Below are 8,896 nucleotides of genomic sequence, written 5' to 3' on the forward strand. Positions count from 1 at the left end.
TATGCTCATTTTTGTTGCCCTTTGGGCATAGTTTGATCAAGACAATTTCAAAGGACTCATGATAAAAATTATTATTCCCCTCCAGAGAAAAGAGAATTGATGAACTCTAATAATTATTTTCTTTCACTTCTTTTTTGCATTCTCAATTTAGATAACATACAAAATGCTTTGTTTGGCTTCACATACATAAAAATTATCATACTGCTTACCTTCTTAATGGATGGGGGAAGGGAAAGAAGGAAAAAAATTTAAAACAGAAATTTTTTTTAAATTGCAAAAAAAATCTCATCTCTAAAAATAATTAACACACAAACTTTAATTATTCTTTATCTTATTCCCATAGACACTTCAATAATAATTGGAAACTCTAATTTATCAAGATGGAAAGTCTTTTTACTAGTAGTTGTTTTCAAAATGTACTTTTATCACAGATTATAATGCTTTCATAATACTAAAAAATTTTTTAAAACAAGTTATAGATTACAGAATATAGACATTTCTTAAAACATTAATTATTGGGTGTAACAAAGAAATCTTTTTAGGGCTATTAAACCTTTATTGGGTTATTCCTCACTGAAAATTTGGATGGAAAATTGTATTTTAGAAAATATTTTACTCATATGACCACTTTATCACACATTATTATCATCCCTTGCAATCACAGTCTTAACAACAGCAGTATTAATAACAATAATAATAATAGCTAACATTTAAAGTTCAACCCTATGAGGTAATTTCTATAATCATTCCCATTTGTCAGATGAAGAAACTGAGGCAGACTGAGGTTAAGCGACTTGTCCAGGGTCACAAAAGGGAGTAAGTGATCTCAGGCAGGATTTGAATTCAAGTCTTCCAGACTCTAAGGCCTGCATTCTATCCACTGTACCCACCTGGCAGATTTTGGTGCTATTTATTTGGACACCATGCCGTGCCTTGCCTATTAATAACTGGCAAATAAAAACTGCTAATATTTGACTGCCAGAGGAATAGGAGTCCTCTAGGGTAAAAAGTTAAGGAGTCCATAATATATAAGCTAAGTTTTAAAAAAAAAAAGTAAATGGACAATATAAAAGTTTAAAGAAGCATAATTTAGTAGAATCTTAATCATTTATTAACATCCTATGTGAATGGCAAATTACTTCTTTTTTTCCAAGGCAATGGGGTTAAGTGGCTTGCCCAAGGCCACACAGCTACGTAATTATCAAGTGTCTGAGGTCAAATTTGAACCCAGGTACTCCTGACTCCAAGGCCGGTGCTCTATTCACTGCGCCACCTAGCAGCCCCATTACTTACTCTTGATAACAGCAAGTTAACCATGAATCTCTATTTTTGTCACCACAAAAAAAAAAAATAATTGCTCTTTAAATTTCAGGCATCTTTGTCACATTTTACCCAAAGACCAGAGTCTCTAAACACTTAAGCTATGGATTAAAATTTTCAATTAGCAGTTCTTTAAAGGCTCACAAGCACCTTTGTAAAAGCCACTATATACCAATATGGCTTGGAGCATTCAGATAACTGTGAAAAAATATTTCAAAAATGTCTGATAAAACTGAAGGTACAAAAAAATGAACTCTCCAATGCAAGTCTCTATAAAATTCTACATGAAAAATTTAAAAATACCATCTCGCCCTTCAAAAAATTACATTTCATATTGTAAAGTATAGCAATTCAATAGGACAGCTTAAGTTGGCTTCAGGATACTGACTAAAGATACAAAATTTGGAATTGGACTTCATTCTCTAGGTGTTGGGTTTTCCAATGTGACTTAAATATAAACCCCACAACTCAACCAACCAATGATTATTAGAACTATTGTCAGATCATTAACCCCCAATAAAAATAAAATTTACACATTTTTCACCTAACAAAATATACTTGTAAAAGACCTTGTAAAAGCATAAAACAATGAAAACGCAAGCCCTCCACAACATATCACCTTTTATTTCTCATATTACCCTTTTCCACCCACTGCTACATTTCAGTCATGTAGGATTATACTTCCTTTTTTCCTTCAATTATTTTGTAATAACTATTATTTATGTAGTATTTTAATATTTGCAGAGTTTCACATGTTATCTCAACAATTCTATCAGATAGGTACTATTATTATCATCATTTATAAAGGAGAAAAACTGAATAAGAGTGAATGACTTCTCCATGGTCGAAGAGGTATTAAGTGTCTAAAGCAAGATACCAATAGAGATCTTCCTTAATTCCAAGTTTACAGGTTGTATTTCCCCAATTGAAGATTAAATTCCTTCAAAGTAGGACCAATTCCCATTTATTCTTGTATTTCTACCAGTTGCTGGCATAATCATAGGTACTTAATAAATGCTTGCTAGATTGGATTAGAACCTCCTTAACACTACCCTGAGAGCTCATGTTTTTTAATACATTTTCTTTTTCCCTTTTTTTAATGTTAGATAGAGTGAAGGGACGGCTAGAGGTGGCAGTGGATAAAGCACTGGCCCCGGAGTCAGGAGTACCCGGGCTCAAATCCGATCTCAGACACTTGGTAATTACCTAGCTGTGTGGCCTTGGGCAAGCAACTTAACCCCATTTGCCTTGCAAAAAACATAAAAACAAACAAAAAAAGAAAGAGTGAGCATTTATTAAGCATGTTTATGGTTAATCCCTGAATTATGGAATACTGTTATATTCTTTTTTCCTTTCCTTTTCCTCAAATCTATGATTTTATTCAAAGAATTTCTGAAATCATCAACTTAAGTGTAAGATATATTTTTAAAATTTATTTTCTAATGCCTAGAATAGTTTTCATTCACCTTTTGCCTACTGAATTCTTATATCAATCCTAGAAAATCTAATTTAAATTCTCTTTTTGGAACTCAAAGACTCCAACACTTTTTTGCTGAACACAGAGATTGAGCCAGGGCAAAGGCATTAATGACTTTGCAAAAGGTAGTATGGTGTAGTGGCAAAAGCACTAGACTTTCAGTTTAAGAAAACAATGCTTTAGACACGTCAGCTATGTAACCCTGGACAAGTCATTTAGTTTCGTTTTATCTCCTCTGTAAAATGAGGTGGTTAAACTCATGTTCTCTAAGGTAGTCCTTCCAGTTCTAAATTTATGCTCTTCTTCCTTCAATGTCATTTAGCACTTTATTTTGTACCTCTCAAATTTATACTGTACCTTTCACATTTATCTCTTTTTTTTTAGGATTTTTGCAAGGCAAATGGGGTTAAGTGGCTTGGCCAAGGCCACACAGCTACTAAGTGTCTGAGACCGGATTTGAACCCGGGGTACTCCTGACTCCGGGGCCGGTGCTTTATCCACTGCGCCACCTATCCACTTAGCCACCCCCCTCACATTTATCTCAATTATGGTACTCCCTACTAGACTCAATGAAGATTAATTCAAATGAGAGCAAGCTTTCGTTTCTTTTAGTTTGATTTTTAATTTGTGGAATAAAACAAGAATTCCTATAACAGTTCAATAAAAAAGATGTACATGAAACTACAAATCTGCTTTGTACAATTTGCTATTCCTTTCACATATACAACAAAATTATCATAAAATTTCTTTTTTTCTTCCCTCCTCCCCACCTAGAGATAGTTATCCTTAAGACACAAATAAGTATGGGTATACACACACACACACACACACACACACACACACACACACACACACACACGTGTATATATATATATATATATATAATTGTTCTTTAGATACTTTTTATCATTCTTTCTGTGAATGCAGTCTTCATGAAGTCTTTTAAGTTAATCTGAGTAGCAAAAACAAATTCCTTTCTTAAACATTTTACCTCTCACAGTGTAACAAACAGTAATAATTATACAGAGATATATTTAATATTTGTTGATCTGAAAAGAAAATTTGTGCATCTATGATGCCTTTAGGCTACAAACTACCAGTGGATAGTAATTCTAGTGAATTCTACATATTATAACAAATAAAATGGTAACAAAGTATATTTGGAGAGGGAAGTCACTGGCTCAAGATCACATAAGTCCCAAACAAAGTTTTGGCCCAGGTCCTCTGACTCCAAATTCAATCCCCTTTTAATTCAAATCACTAAATATGTGTTAAATGGGACAGGTATAGGGTTCAAAGGACAGGAAAGTTAAGACTAGAAGAATCTTCTTCCTGAGTTCAAATCCAGCTTCAGACATCTACTAGTTAGGTGACCCTGGGCAAGTTGCTTCACCCTGCTTACCTCAGTTTCCCCATCTGTGCTAAAGAAGGTCATGGCAAACCACTACAGTATCTTTGCCAAGTAAACACCAAATAAAGTCATGAAGAAACAGACATGGCAGAAACGACTAAGGAACATATATTAGATGCCAACCATGCCCGAGACCTGTGCAAGGTACTAAAAATGTCAAGGTAAGAAAAAACAAAGAAATCAAAAAAATCAACAGAGTTCCTTCCTAGAAGACCTTACAGTCTACAGAAAGAATACAAGTAGAAGGAGAAGTAAATATTAATTTGAACAAGCACTAAGGGTTTGGGAGTGGGGAGGGAAGAAAGGATCTGAAAAGGTTTCTAATCTGAGTTGATGCTAGATGATGGAAAAAGATCATTCCAGATTCAGGTTCAAGGTGCTCCCTGTAAAAAGGTCAAACAGTATAGGCCACTCCCCCCATAGGAACCAGAACAAGAGTCATATCCCCTGGCTTCCAGTCACTTAGAATCTTGCGAAGACTCCCCCTCAGATGGGACCTAGCTGTCCCCAATACCAGGACATTAACCAAGGCTCTATCAGTTCTTCAGAAATTCAAAAAAAAAAAAAATTAGAGGAAAAACCACATACTTCATTTCCCCTGAGGCCAACTTCCCCAAAGGCTTATAAAGCATGCTGTCAAACCTGCAGCTTCTATTTTCATCTACCAAGGGTACTAAACCAAGCTATGAATCTCTATTCCCTGTTTTATCTCCCCAGTCTTTTCCCACCATGCCATTGGAGAGCAGGTGCAGATTTTTTTCAGACAATTTCTTAAATTATCAGGTTAGAGATCTCTGTGAAACAGAATAGAACCTCTTGTGTCCAGTTCAGTGGGAATTCCTGCCCTCCTAAAATCAAAGCACCCAAGAAACTAGATAGCTATTCTTTAATCAATCTATATTACTATAGATTTACTTTTAAAAATAAGGTTTAAATAGTTAAAATTCATTAATTATATCCTCAAAAAAAATTTTTTTTAAATCATTGACATGGCCAACCAACATGGGTATTTGTTCTGCTTGATTATACATTCTTGTTACAAAGATTGTTTGTTTTGTCTCATTTTAGGAAGAATACAGTGCTTAACAAATAAAATTTAATTAAAAATTTTAGTCAGAGCTAGGTATTTCCCTCTCTCTCTCTCTGTTTCTCAAAAATAGGGTGAATATAGAGGAAATTCTCAAAAATAGGGTGAATATAGAGGAAATTAAGAAAGAACCCAAGAGTTATATCTTTTTCAATTCATCATCTCAAATGACTTAAATAATTTGTAAGAAAACAATATGTCCAGTCATTAAGGGAAATCAATTTAAACTTTGCCTAAAAAAAAAAATCACTAAACTGTACATACTTTGGTCCAGCAATAAATATTACTACCAGTTGTATAACTCAAATCAAAGAATGAAGGGGGTGTGGGTGTGGGGGTGGGGGTGGGTGTGTGTGTGTGTGTGTGTGTGTGTGTGTGTGTGTGTGTGTGTATCAGCTCTTTTTGAAGTCACAAGGAACTGATAATTAAGGGGGTGGGAATCAAGTGGTAAAAGTGATGGGCAAATGATAGCATATTAATGTAATGTTATGGAATAGTAAAAAATGAATAGTTTCAGAGAAACCTGGGAGGACTTGCATGAACTGATGAAGAGTGAAATGAGCAGAAATGGAAGAACAATTTTTACAATAACATCAACATAAAAGCAAAAAACTTTGAAATAACAAGTTATAGATGTAGTGAGCAATCAGAATTCCAAGGGATGATGATGCAGCAAGAGCATTCAAGATGCAGATAGAAAACACAGATTTACTTTTTGGACACAGACAATTCTGTAATTAATTTTGACTATGCAAATTTGTCTCGGGTTTTGTTTTCCTTTTTCACAGGGAAAGGAAGAATAGAAGAAAAGAAAAAACAATGTCAACTAGTAGGGTCTTAATGTTTCAAACCTCAGAAAATGAGGGGACAAATAAAGGAAAAGGGAAAGAGAGAAAAGAGAGGAGAGATGATGAAAAGAAGGGGGCAGAAAGAAGGAGAGGATTTTTGAAAAAAAGGAGGAAGGAGCTAGAAGAAAAAAACAATGTCATCTAGTAGGGTCTTTGGTCCTGATGTCTCAACCCTCAGAAAATGAGGGGGTCAGATAAAGGAAAAGGGAAAAAGAGAAAAGAGAGGATGAAAAGAGGGGGGCAGAAAGAGAGGGGGGAGAGGAGATTTAAACAAGGAGGAAGGAGATAGAAAAAGAAGAGAGGAGAGGGAAGAGGGAGAAAAGTAGAAAGAGAAGAAGAGAGGAAGAAACAAGAGAGGAGATTAAGACAGAAGACAAGAGGCAAAGAAGTAAAGGGGAGGAGAGGAAGAGGGGAACAGAGAAAGGAAAGAGAAAGGGAAGGGGAGATAGAGAAGAGAGGAGGAAGAGGAGAGAGAATCTAAGAGGAAGAAAAGAAAGTAGAGTGAGAAGGGGAAAGGGAGGACTGAAAAAAGAGGAGGTCAGAAGATGGCAGAGATAGGACAGGGAGAAGAGAAATGGGAGATGGATAGGGGAGGATAAGAAAAAAGGGATGGGGAAAGAGAGGAGAGAAAAAAGAGAGACAGAGACAGGGAGAAGAGGGGAAGGGAAAGGGAGAAAGGGGAAGTGCAAAAGGCAAAGGAAGAAGGAGAGGAGAAGGGAAGAAAAGGAGAGGAAGGACAGAAAGAGAAGGGAAGAGGGAAAAGAGAGGAAGGAGAAGGAGAAAGGGAAAGAGAAACGGGGAGGAGAGCAAGAGGGGAGGGAAAAGAAGAGAGGAGAGGGAGGACAGAGAAACAGAGAGGGAGAAGGCAGGAAAGAAGGGAAGGAAGAGAAAGGAGGGATAGAGAGAGAAACAGAGAGAGAGAGACAGAGAGATAGAAGAGACAGAGACAGACAGACAGAGAGAGAAGACAGGAAAGAAGGGAAAGGAGAGATAGAGAAACAGAGAGAGAGAGAGAGACAGGAAAGAAGGGAAGGGAGAGAGAGGAGGGACAGAGAGAGAGAGAGAGAGAGAGAGAGACAGGAAAGAAGGGAAGGGAGAGAGAGGAGGGACAGAGAGGAGGGACAGAGAGAGAGAGAGAGAGGACAGGAAAGAAGGGAAGGGAGAGAGAAAGAGAGAGAGAACAGGAAAGAAGGGAAGGGAGAGAGAGAGAGAGAGGACAGGAAAGAAGGGAGAGGGAGAGAGAGAGAGAGAGAGAGAGAGAGAGAGAGGACAGGAAAGAAGGGAAGGGAGAGAGGAGGGACAGAGAGGAGGGACAGAGAGAGAGAGAGAGAGAGAGAGAGAGAGGACAGGAAAGAAGGGAAGGGAGAGAGAGAGAGAGAGATAACAGGAAAGGGAAGGGAGAGAGAGAGAGAGAGAGAGAGAGAGAGAGAGAGAGAGAGAGAGAGAGAGGACAGGAAAGAAGGGAAGGGAGAGAGAGAGAGAGAGAGAGAGAGAAAGAGAGAGAGAGAGAGAACAGGAAAGAAGGGAAGGGAGAGAGAGAGAGAGAGAGAGAGAGAGAGAACAGGAAAGAAGGGGGGAGAGAGAGAGAGAGAGAGAGAGAGAGAGAGAGAGAGAGAGAGAGAGAGAGAGAGAGAGAGGGAGGACAGGAAAGAAGGGAAGGGAGAGGAGAGACGAGACGGCGCTAACTGGCTGGGAATCACCGACGTGGGGGGGGTGGGGGTGGAGGAAAGCCTCAGGGGGAGCCTGCGGGCGCCCAAGGCTAAGCTCGGCATGAGACTCCCCAAGAAAAGTTCACCCCGAGGCCCCCTTCCCCCGCTCGCGGCAAGCCCGCCCCCACCCCGAAGCGCCCCCCGCCCCGAGGCGGCCGCCGACAGCCCTCGGTTAAGACGAGAGAGCGGCCCGGGGACCCCCTCCCCGAGGGCAGCGCGGCGGGTCCGGCCGGCAGCGGGGCGCTGAGGGCCCGGGCCGGGGCCCGGGGGGGGGGGGGCCGGCGGCTCGGGCTGCCCGCCTCCCCGGCGCCGCTCGGAGGGGCAGCGGCAGCCTCTGCCCCGACGCCCCGCGCCGCCGCCGCCGCCGCCGCCCGGACCCGGCCGCCGCGTCCCAGGGGCGGGCTGGGAGCGGCGGAGCGTGCGGGGCCGCTAGCAAGCAGCAGGTGAAGCCGCCTCCGCCGCGCCGCGCCTCGGGCGCCTCCTGCCCCGCGCGCGCACGCGGCCCCAGCGCCGCAGCCGCCGCCCGCCCGCCCGGCTCGCGGAGCCCCGCTTACCGGCCGGCCCCGCGCTCCGATGCTGCTCCCGCTGCTGCGGCGGCCGCGGCCCACCAGCTCGCCCCGCCCCGCCCAGGCCCCGCCCCCTGAAAACCCCGCCCCTCCGCCGAAATGCCCCTGGAAACTGTCACTCCCCCTCTCTCCCGCCCCCTCCCCGGCTGCGGCTCCCCATTGGCACGTCGGAGCGCGTGCCTCGGACCAGTCCCAAGCCCGAGACCCTCCAACCTCCCCCCGTCACTGGCCCGCCTGTTTGTCACTCAGGTGTGCCGTCTCGCGGGCGAGATCGCTCTCGTGAGATTTCCCTCCCCTCCACTTTTTTTTTCTTTTTTTGATATTTTTTTCTTGTTTTTTTTTTCCTCCGACCTGTCACCGAGAGAGCTGAAGCTGCAAGGATTGGCTGAGCACGTAGCACTCAGCACCGCTACTGGCAAGTCCCGGGCGAAAAGGGACTCACCTGGGGCAGCCTCCATCCTCAGCATCCCTAGTCACG

General features: G+C 41.7%; 1 protein-coding gene across 2 annotated transcripts in view; it reads right to left on the bottom strand.

Annotated features, from left to right (window-relative positions):
- Positions 1-8,465, bottom strand: part of MGAT4A (alpha-1,3-mannosyl-glycoprotein 4-beta-N-acetylglucosaminyltransferase A) — a 139,150-nt gene extending 130,685 nt beyond the window's left edge. For both annotated transcript variants that reach the window (XM_074213742.1, XM_074213741.1), the window contains exon 1: positions 8,407-8,465. The gene's annotated coding sequence lies outside the window, so the exon portion shown is untranslated. The remainder of the gene's footprint in view (positions 1-8,406) is intronic.
- Between the last annotated feature and the right edge of the window lie 431 nt (positions 8,466-8,896).

The sequence above is a fragment of the Macrotis lagotis genome, chromosome 1 (genome assembly GCF_037893015.1).
Source record: "Macrotis lagotis isolate mMagLag1 chromosome 1, bilby.v1.9.chrom.fasta, whole genome shotgun sequence".
Lineage (NCBI taxonomy): Eukaryota > Metazoa > Chordata > Mammalia > Peramelemorphia > Peramelidae > Macrotis > Macrotis lagotis.